Source organism: Pseudopipra pipra, unplaced genomic scaffold (assembly GCF_036250125.1).
Source record: "Pseudopipra pipra isolate bDixPip1 unplaced genomic scaffold, bDixPip1.hap1 HAP1_SCAFFOLD_128, whole genome shotgun sequence".
In the NCBI taxonomy this organism is placed as follows: domain Eukaryota; kingdom Metazoa; phylum Chordata; class Aves; order Passeriformes; family Pipridae; genus Pseudopipra; species Pseudopipra pipra.
The window spans coordinates 50,256-57,613 of record NW_026990607.1 but is presented as its reverse complement, the minus strand read 5'-3'; the positions used below and the strand labels follow the sequence as shown (position 1 = coordinate 57,613).

At 53.4% G+C, this 7,358-nt stretch overlaps 1 long non-coding RNA gene across 3 annotated transcripts; it reads left to right on the top strand.

The window, feature by feature from the left end:
• Positions 1 to 2,635: 2,635 nt before the first annotated feature.
• Positions 2,636 to 6,852, top strand: LOC135408031 (uncharacterized). 3 transcript variants are annotated; one of them, XR_010427182.1, is made up of 5 exons: positions 3,928 to 4,051; positions 4,617 to 4,923; positions 5,028 to 5,129; positions 5,596 to 6,001; positions 6,106 to 6,852. It is a non-coding gene; the product is annotated as an uncharacterized LOC135408031 (long non-coding RNA). The 3 variants fall into 3 exon arrangements; XR_010427183.1 differs by lacking the exon at positions 3,928 to 4,051 and having other exon boundaries at positions 4,776 to 4,923; positions 6,106 to 6,207; positions 6,483 to 6,804; XR_010427181.1 differs by lacking the exons at positions 3,928 to 4,051; positions 4,617 to 4,923 and adding an exon at positions 2,636 to 2,770 and having other exon boundaries at positions 6,106 to 6,832.
• The last annotated feature ends 506 nt before the right edge of the window (positions 6,853 to 7,358 follow it).

Genomic DNA, 7,358 nt, shown 5'->3' with positions numbered 1-7,358 from the left:
CATGAAAAATTTTGTCAGCACGTTTTGTTGGACGATGGCAAGCAGGACCTGGGTGAAAATTGGGGTTCTCTGAGGTGCAGAGGGAAATAATTCTCCTTTGAAGTCCAGTGTAATTCAGTTTTGCACGAGTCTTGTCTGCCTTATGTTTGAATTGCTTTCTCTTCCAGGAAGTTTTAAATTAAACTTTTATTTTGTGTCTCCCCCCCAGTATCCTGTCCAAGACCAAGCTACCTTTCCTTGTGGGAATGGACTGGCCGGGCTTTGGCAGTCTGGCCCCTCGAAAGACTAAAGTGACCTCTTCCAGCAGGGGAAGACTTTCTGGCAAGCGGTGCCAGAAAGAACTGGAGTTTCTGGAGAATGAAAGCTGGAGGCGTGCCCCCGATAATCCTCGCCCCGGGTGGTGAGTGGTCTGACTTGCAGGGACCGGTGGCCTTGGCCAGGAGCGGTCCTGCCGGACTGTAATTTTAATTTCCTGCCCAGGCTGTAATTTTAATTTCCCTTGGACGCTTGGCAAAGCCCTTCTGGGGGAGCCCTAGTGCCTGGCATGAGCGGAGCGGGCTTCCAGGGAGGCATTCACCCGGTCAGCGTCAGGAACCATCCTAACTGAGGCCTCGGTGAGTGCTTTTTGTATGACTGGACAGTGAAGCTGTCTGTGTGAATGACCTGGCTGTTGCTCAGTGTACTCCTAATTAAAGTGTCTTTTACTCCGTGTTCCCAGGCTCCCTCTTTCCCTTCGGTCGACGTGGGTGTGCCGGACGCCTCTGGCAGGACTAACCCCGTGGCTTTTATGTCCAACGTGCTGTGCTGCGTGTGCCTGCAGGTAAGAAAAGCTGGGAGTGCGGTCCCTCTGCTTTGATTACTGTGTCTCTTTGGTAGTGATTTTGGAGGGGAATCCCAGAGCGATTTGGTTTGAAGGGGACCTTCAAAGGCCACCCTGTCTTCCGTGGGCAGGGACACCTTCCCCTCTCATCCCCGGTTGCTCCAAGTCCCGTCCAGCCTGGCCTGGAACACTTGCAGGGATCCAGGGGCAGGCTCAGCTTCCCTGTGCAGTGTGCATTTAATAGCTCTCCACTGTCATCATGAAAAATTTTGTCAGCACGTTTTGTTGGACGATGGCAAGCAGGACCTGGGTGAAAATTGGGGTTCTCTGAGGTGCAGAGGGAAATAATTCTCCTTTGAAGTCCAGTGTAATTCAGTTTTGCACGAGTCTTGTCTGCCTTATGTTTGAATTGCTTTCTCTTCCAGGAAGTTTTAAATTAAACTTTTATTTTGTGTCTCCCTCCCAGTATCCTGTCCAAGACCAAGCTACCTTTCCTTGTGGGAATGGACTGGCCGGGCTTTGGCAGTCTAGCCCCTCGAAAGACTAAAGTGACCTCTTCCAGCAGGGGAAGACTTTCTGGCAAGCGGTGCCAGAAAGAACTGGAGTTTCTGGAGAATGAAAGCTGGAGGCGTGCCCCCGATAATCCTCGCCCCGGGTGGTGAGTGGTCTGACTTGCAGGGACCGGTGGCCTTGGCCAGGAGCGGTCCTGCCGGACTGTAATTTTAATTTCCTGCCCAGGCTGTAATTTTAATTTCCCTTGGATGCTTGGCAAAGCCCCTCTGGGGGAGCCCCGGTGCCTGGCAGGAGCAGAGCGGGCTTCCAGGGAGGCATTCACCCGGTCAGCGTCAGGAACCATCCTAACTGAGGCCTCGGTGAGTGCTTTTTGTATGACTGGACAGTGAAGCTGTCTGTGTGAATGACCTGGCTGTTGCTCAGTGTACTCCTAATTAAAGTGTCTTTTACTCCGTGTTCCCAGGCTCCCTCTTTCCCTTCGGTCGACGTGGGTGTGCCGGACGCCTCTGGCAGGACTAACCCCGTGGCTTTTATGTCCAACGTGCTGTGCTGCGTGTGCCTGCAGGTAAGAAAAGCTGGGAGTGCGGTCCCTCTGCTTTGATTGCTGTGTCTCTTTGGTAGTGATTTTGGAGGGGAATCCCAGAGCGATTTGGTTTGAAGGGGACCTTCAAAGGCCACCCTGTCTTCCGTGGGCAGGGACACCTTCCCCTCTCATCCCCGGTTGCTCCAAGTCCCGTCCAGCCTGGCCTGGAACACTTGCAGGGATCCAGGGGCAGGCTCAGCTTCCCTGTGCAGTGTGCATTTAATAGCTCTCCACTGTCATCATGAAAAATTTTGTCAGCACGTTTTGTTGGACGATGGCAAGCAGGACCTGGGTGAAAATTGGGGTTCTCTGAGGTGCAGAGGGAAATAATTCTCCTTTGAAGTCCAGTGTAATTCAGTTTTGCACGAGTCTTGTCTGCCTTATGTTTGAATTGCTTTCTCTTCCAGGAAGTTTTAAATTAAACTTTTATTTTGTGTCTCCCTCCCAGTATCCTGTCCAAGACCAAGCTACCTTTCCTTGTGGGAATGGACTGGCCGGGCTTTGGCAGTCTAGCCCCTCGAAAGACTAAAGTGACCTCTTCCAGCAGGGGAAGACTTTCTGGCAAGCGGTGCCAGAAAGAACTGGAGTTTCTGGAGAATGAAAGCTGGAGGCGTGCCCCCGATAATCCTCGCCCCGGGTGGTGAGTGGTCTGACTTGCAGGGACCGGTGGCCTTGGCCAGGAGCGGTCCTGCCAGACTGTAATTTTAATTTCCTGCCCAGGCTGTAATTTTAATTTCCCTTGGATGCTTGGCAAAGCCCCTCTGGGGGAGCCCCGGTGCCTGGCAGGAGCAGAGCGGGCTTCCAGGGAGGTATTCACCTGGTCAGCGTCAGGAACCATCCTAACTGAGGCCTCGGTGAGTGCTTTTTGTATGACTGGACAGTGAAGCTGTCTGTGTGAATGACCTGGCTGTTGCTCAGTGTACTCCTAATTAAAGTGTCTTTTACTCCGTGTTCCCAGGCTCCCTCTTTCCCTTCGGTTGCCGTGGATGTGCCGGACACCTCTGGCAGGACTAACCCGGTGGCTTTTATGTCCAACGTGCTGTGTGCCTGCAGGTAAGAAAAGCTGGGAGTGCAGTCCCTCTGCTTTGCTTGCTGTGTCTCTTGGGTAGTGATTTTGGAGGGGAATCCCAGAGCGATTTGGTTTGAAGGGGACCTTCAAAGGCCACCCTGCCTTCCGTGGGCAGGGGCACCTTCCACTCTCGTCCCCGGTTGGATGCTCCAAGTCCCATCCAGCCCGGCCTGGAACACTTGCAGGGATCCAGGGGCAGCCTCAGGTTCCCTGTGCAGTGTGCATTTAATAGCTCTCCACTGTCATCATGAAAAATTTTGTCAGCACGTTTTGTTGGACGATGGCAAGCAGGACCTGGGTGAAAATTGGGGTTCTCTGAGGTGCAGAGGGAAATAATTCTCCTTTGAAGTCCAGTGTAATTCAGTTTTGCACGAGTCTTGTCTGCCTTATGTTTGAATTGCTTTCTCTTCCAGGAAGTTTTAAATTAAACTTTTATTTTGTGTCTCCCCCCCAGTATCCTGTCCAAGACCAAGCTACCTTTCCTTGTGGGAATGGACTGGCCGGGCTTTGGCAGTCTGGCCCCTCGAAAGACTAAAGTGACCTCTTCCAGCAGGGGAAGACTTTCTGGCAAGCGGTGCCAGAAAGAACTGGAGTTTCTGGAGAATGAAAGCTGGAGGCCTGCCCCCGATAATCCTCGCCCCGGGTGGTGAGTGGTCTGACTTGCAGGGACCGGTGGCCTTGGCCAGGAGCGGTCCTGCCGGACTGTAATTTTAATTTCCTGCCCAGGCTGTAATTTTAATTTCCCTTGGATGCTTGGCAAAGCCCCTCTGGGGGAGCCCCGGTGCCTGGCAGGAGCAGAGCGGGCTTCCAGGGAGGCATTCACCCGGTCAGCGTCAGGAACCATCCTAACTGAGGCCTCGGTGAGTGCTTTTTGTATGACTGGACAGTGAAGCTGTCTGTGTGAATGACCTGGCTGTTGCTCAGTGTACTCCTAATTAAAGTGTCTTTTACTCCGTGTTCCCAGGCTCCCTCTTTCCCTTCGGTCGACGTGGGTGTGCCGGACGCCTCTGGCAGGACTAACCCCGTGGCTTTTATGTCCAACGTGCTGTGCTGCGTGTGCCTGCAGGTAAGAAAAGCTGGGAGTGCGGTCCCTCTGCTTTGATTGCTGTGTCTCTTTGGTAGTGATTTTGGAGGGGAATCCCAGAGCGATTTGGTTTGAAGGGGACCTTCAAAGGCCACCCTGCCTTCCGTGGGCAGGGGCACCTTCCCCTCTCATCCCCGGTTGCTCCAAGTCCCATCCAGCCTGGCCTGGAACACTTGCAGGGATCCAGGGGCAGCCTCAGGTTCCCTGTGCAGTGTGCATTTAATAGCTCTCCACTGTCATCATGAAAAATTTTGTCAGCACGTTTTGTTGGACGATGGCAAGCAGGACCTGGGTGAAAATTGGGGTTCTCTGAGGTGCAGAGGGAAATAATTCTCCTTTGAAGTCCAGTGTAATTCAGTTTTGCACGAGTCTTGTCTGCCTTATGTTTGAATTGCTTTCTCTTCCAGGAAGTTTTAAATTAAACTTTTATTTTGTGTCTCCCTCCCAGTATCCTGTCCAAGACCAAGCTACCTTTCCTTGTGGGAATGGACTGGCCGGGCTTTGGCAGTCTGGCCCCTCGAAAGACTAAAGTGACCTCTTCCAGCAGGGGAAGACTTTCTGGCAAGCGGTGCCAGAAAGAACTGGAGTTTCTGGAGAATGAAAGCTGGAGGCGTGCCCCCGATAATCCTCGCCCCGGGTGGTGAGTGGTCTGACTTGCAGGGACCGGTGGCCTTGGCCAGGAGCGGTCCTGCCGGACTGTAATTTTAATTTCCTGCCCAGGCTGTAATTTTAATTTCCCTTGGATGCTTGGCAAAGCCCCTCTGGGGGAGCCCCGGTGCCTGGCAGGAGCAGAGCGGGCTTCCAGGGAGGCATTCACCCGGTCAGCGTCAGGAACCATCCTAACTGAGGCCTCGGTGAGTGCTTTTTGTATGACTGGACAGTGAAGCTGTCTGTGTGAATGACCTGGCTGTTGCTCAGTGTACTCCTAATTAAAGTGTCTTTTACTCCGTGTTCCCAGGCTCCCTCTTTCCCTTCGGTCGACGTGGGTGTGCCGGACGCCTCTGGCAGGACTAACCCCATGGCTTTTATGTCCAACGTGCTGTGCTGCGTGTGCCTGCAGGTAAGAAAAGCTGGGAGTGCGGTCCCTCTGCTTTGATTACTGTGTCTCTTTGGTAGTGATTTTGGAGGGGAATCCCAGAGCGATTTGGTTTGAAGGGGACCTTCAAAGGCCACCCTGTCTTCCGTGGGCAGGGACACCTTCCCCTCTCATCCCCGGTTGCTCCAAGTCCCGTCCAGCCTGGCCTGGAACACTTGCAGGGATCCAGGGGCAGGCTCAGCTTCCCTGTGCAGTGTGCATTTAATAGCTCTCCACTGTCATCATGAAAAATTTTGTCAGCACGTTTTGTTGGACGATGGCAAGCAGGACCTGGGTGAAAATTGGGGTTCTCTGAGGTGCAGAGAGAAATAATTCTCCTTTGAAGTCCAGTGTAATTCAGTTTTGCACGAGTCTTGTCTGCCTTATGTTTGAATTGCTTTCTCTTCCAGGAAGTTTTAAATTAAACTTTTATTTTGTGTCTCCCTCCCAGTATCCTGTCCAAGACCAAGCTACCTTTCCTTGTGGGAATGGACTGGCCGGGCTTTGGCAGTCTAGCCCCTCGAAAGACTAAAGTGACCTCTTCCAGCAGGGGAAGACTTTCTGGCAAGCGGTGCCAGAAAGAACTGGAGTTTCTGGAGAATGAAAGCTGGAGGCGTGCCCCCGATAATCCTCGCCCCGGGTGGTGAGTGGTCTGACTTGCAGGGACCGGTGGCCTTGGCCAGGAGCGGTCCTGCCGGACTGTAATTTTAATTTCCTGCCCAGGCTGTAATTTTAATTTCCCTTGGATGCTTGGCAAAGCCCCTCTGGGGGAGCCCCGGTGCCTGGCAGGAGCAGAGCGGGCTTCCAGGGAGGTATTCACCTGGTCAGCGTCAGGAACCATCCTAACTGAGGCCTCGGTGAGTGCTTTTTGTATGACTGGACAGTGAAGCTGTCTGTGTGAATGACCTGGCTGTTGCTCAGTGTACTCCTAATTAAAGTGTCTTTTACTCCGTGTTCCCAGGCTCCCTCTTTCCCTTCGGTCGACGTGGGTGTGCCGGACGCCTCTGGCAGGACTAACCCCGTGGCTTTTATGTCCAACGTGCTGTGCTGCGTGTGCCTGCAGGTAAGAAAAGCTGGGAGTGCGGTCCCTCTGCTTTGCTTGCTGTGTCTCTTTGGTAGTGATTTTGGAGGGGAATCCCAGAGCGATTTGGTTTGAAGGGGACCTTCAAAGGCCACCCTGTCTTCCGTGGGCAGGGACACCTTCCCCTCTCATCCCCGGTTGCTCCAAGTCCCGTCCAGCCTGGCCTGGAACACTTGCAGGGATCCAGGGGCAGGCTCAGCTTCCCTGTGCAGTGTGCTCTAATATCTCTCCACTGGCATCCTGAAAAATGTTGTCAGCGTGTTTTGTTGGACGCCGGTAAGCGGGACCCGGGTGAAAAGGACATTCTCTGAGGTGCTGGGAGAAGGAGGACTCGTGCGGGCACCTCCAGAGACAGCGGGAACGGGAGCGTGCTGCGGAGAAGGAAAATTCCAGGGGGTGGGTGCCGAGAAATTTGTCCTTCCCTTGCCCTGTGCTCTGCACTCAGCAATGGGTCAAGTGCAGAAGTTTCCTGGGGACCCTGGAAAATGAGGCCGGGTCTGCCAAGAAAAGTGGGGCCAAAGGAGCAGGACCTGGGTCTGCGAGCGTGGGAGAAACAAGGGCCGGGTCATCCTCTGCCTCCAGGAGGGAGGGCAGCAGGAAAGGCCACGGACTAAAGCACTGAAGTGCCGTTCCCCAGGGAGCCCCTGCCCAGCACTGAACTTGCTTGTGCACTTGCTGTCCCTTTGCCAGCGGAGCCGAAGCGTCGGGTGCGGGTGCCGGGGGGATGGAGCTGCCAAGGACAAACTGGGAGGGTGTTTGCGAAGGAAGGGGGTAGAAGGAGCTCTTGACGTGCTTTTTTTACTTCTTCATCCCACAGAATTGCCACGAGAGGAAATACTTCAGAGGGGCTTCCCTCCAGATAAGCCCTGAATGTGCCAGGAGGTTTCAGCCGGGAGAAAGGAGCTGTGGAAGAAAAGCAGCCTAAAAATAGCCAGCGGGGATCATCAGGTTTTCCAGCCAAGAAAAACCAGGAGGGAGATGAGGGAATCGGGTTCCAATTCCTAAAGATTTGGTGGGTGTAGGAATGATTTCTGTGTGTTTTCCAGTCCCTTTTGATTCCTGGGATGATTTTAAAATGATGGCTAAATTGGAGATGTTGTTTTTGAGAGGAAATGATGCCAAATAAATGCAGA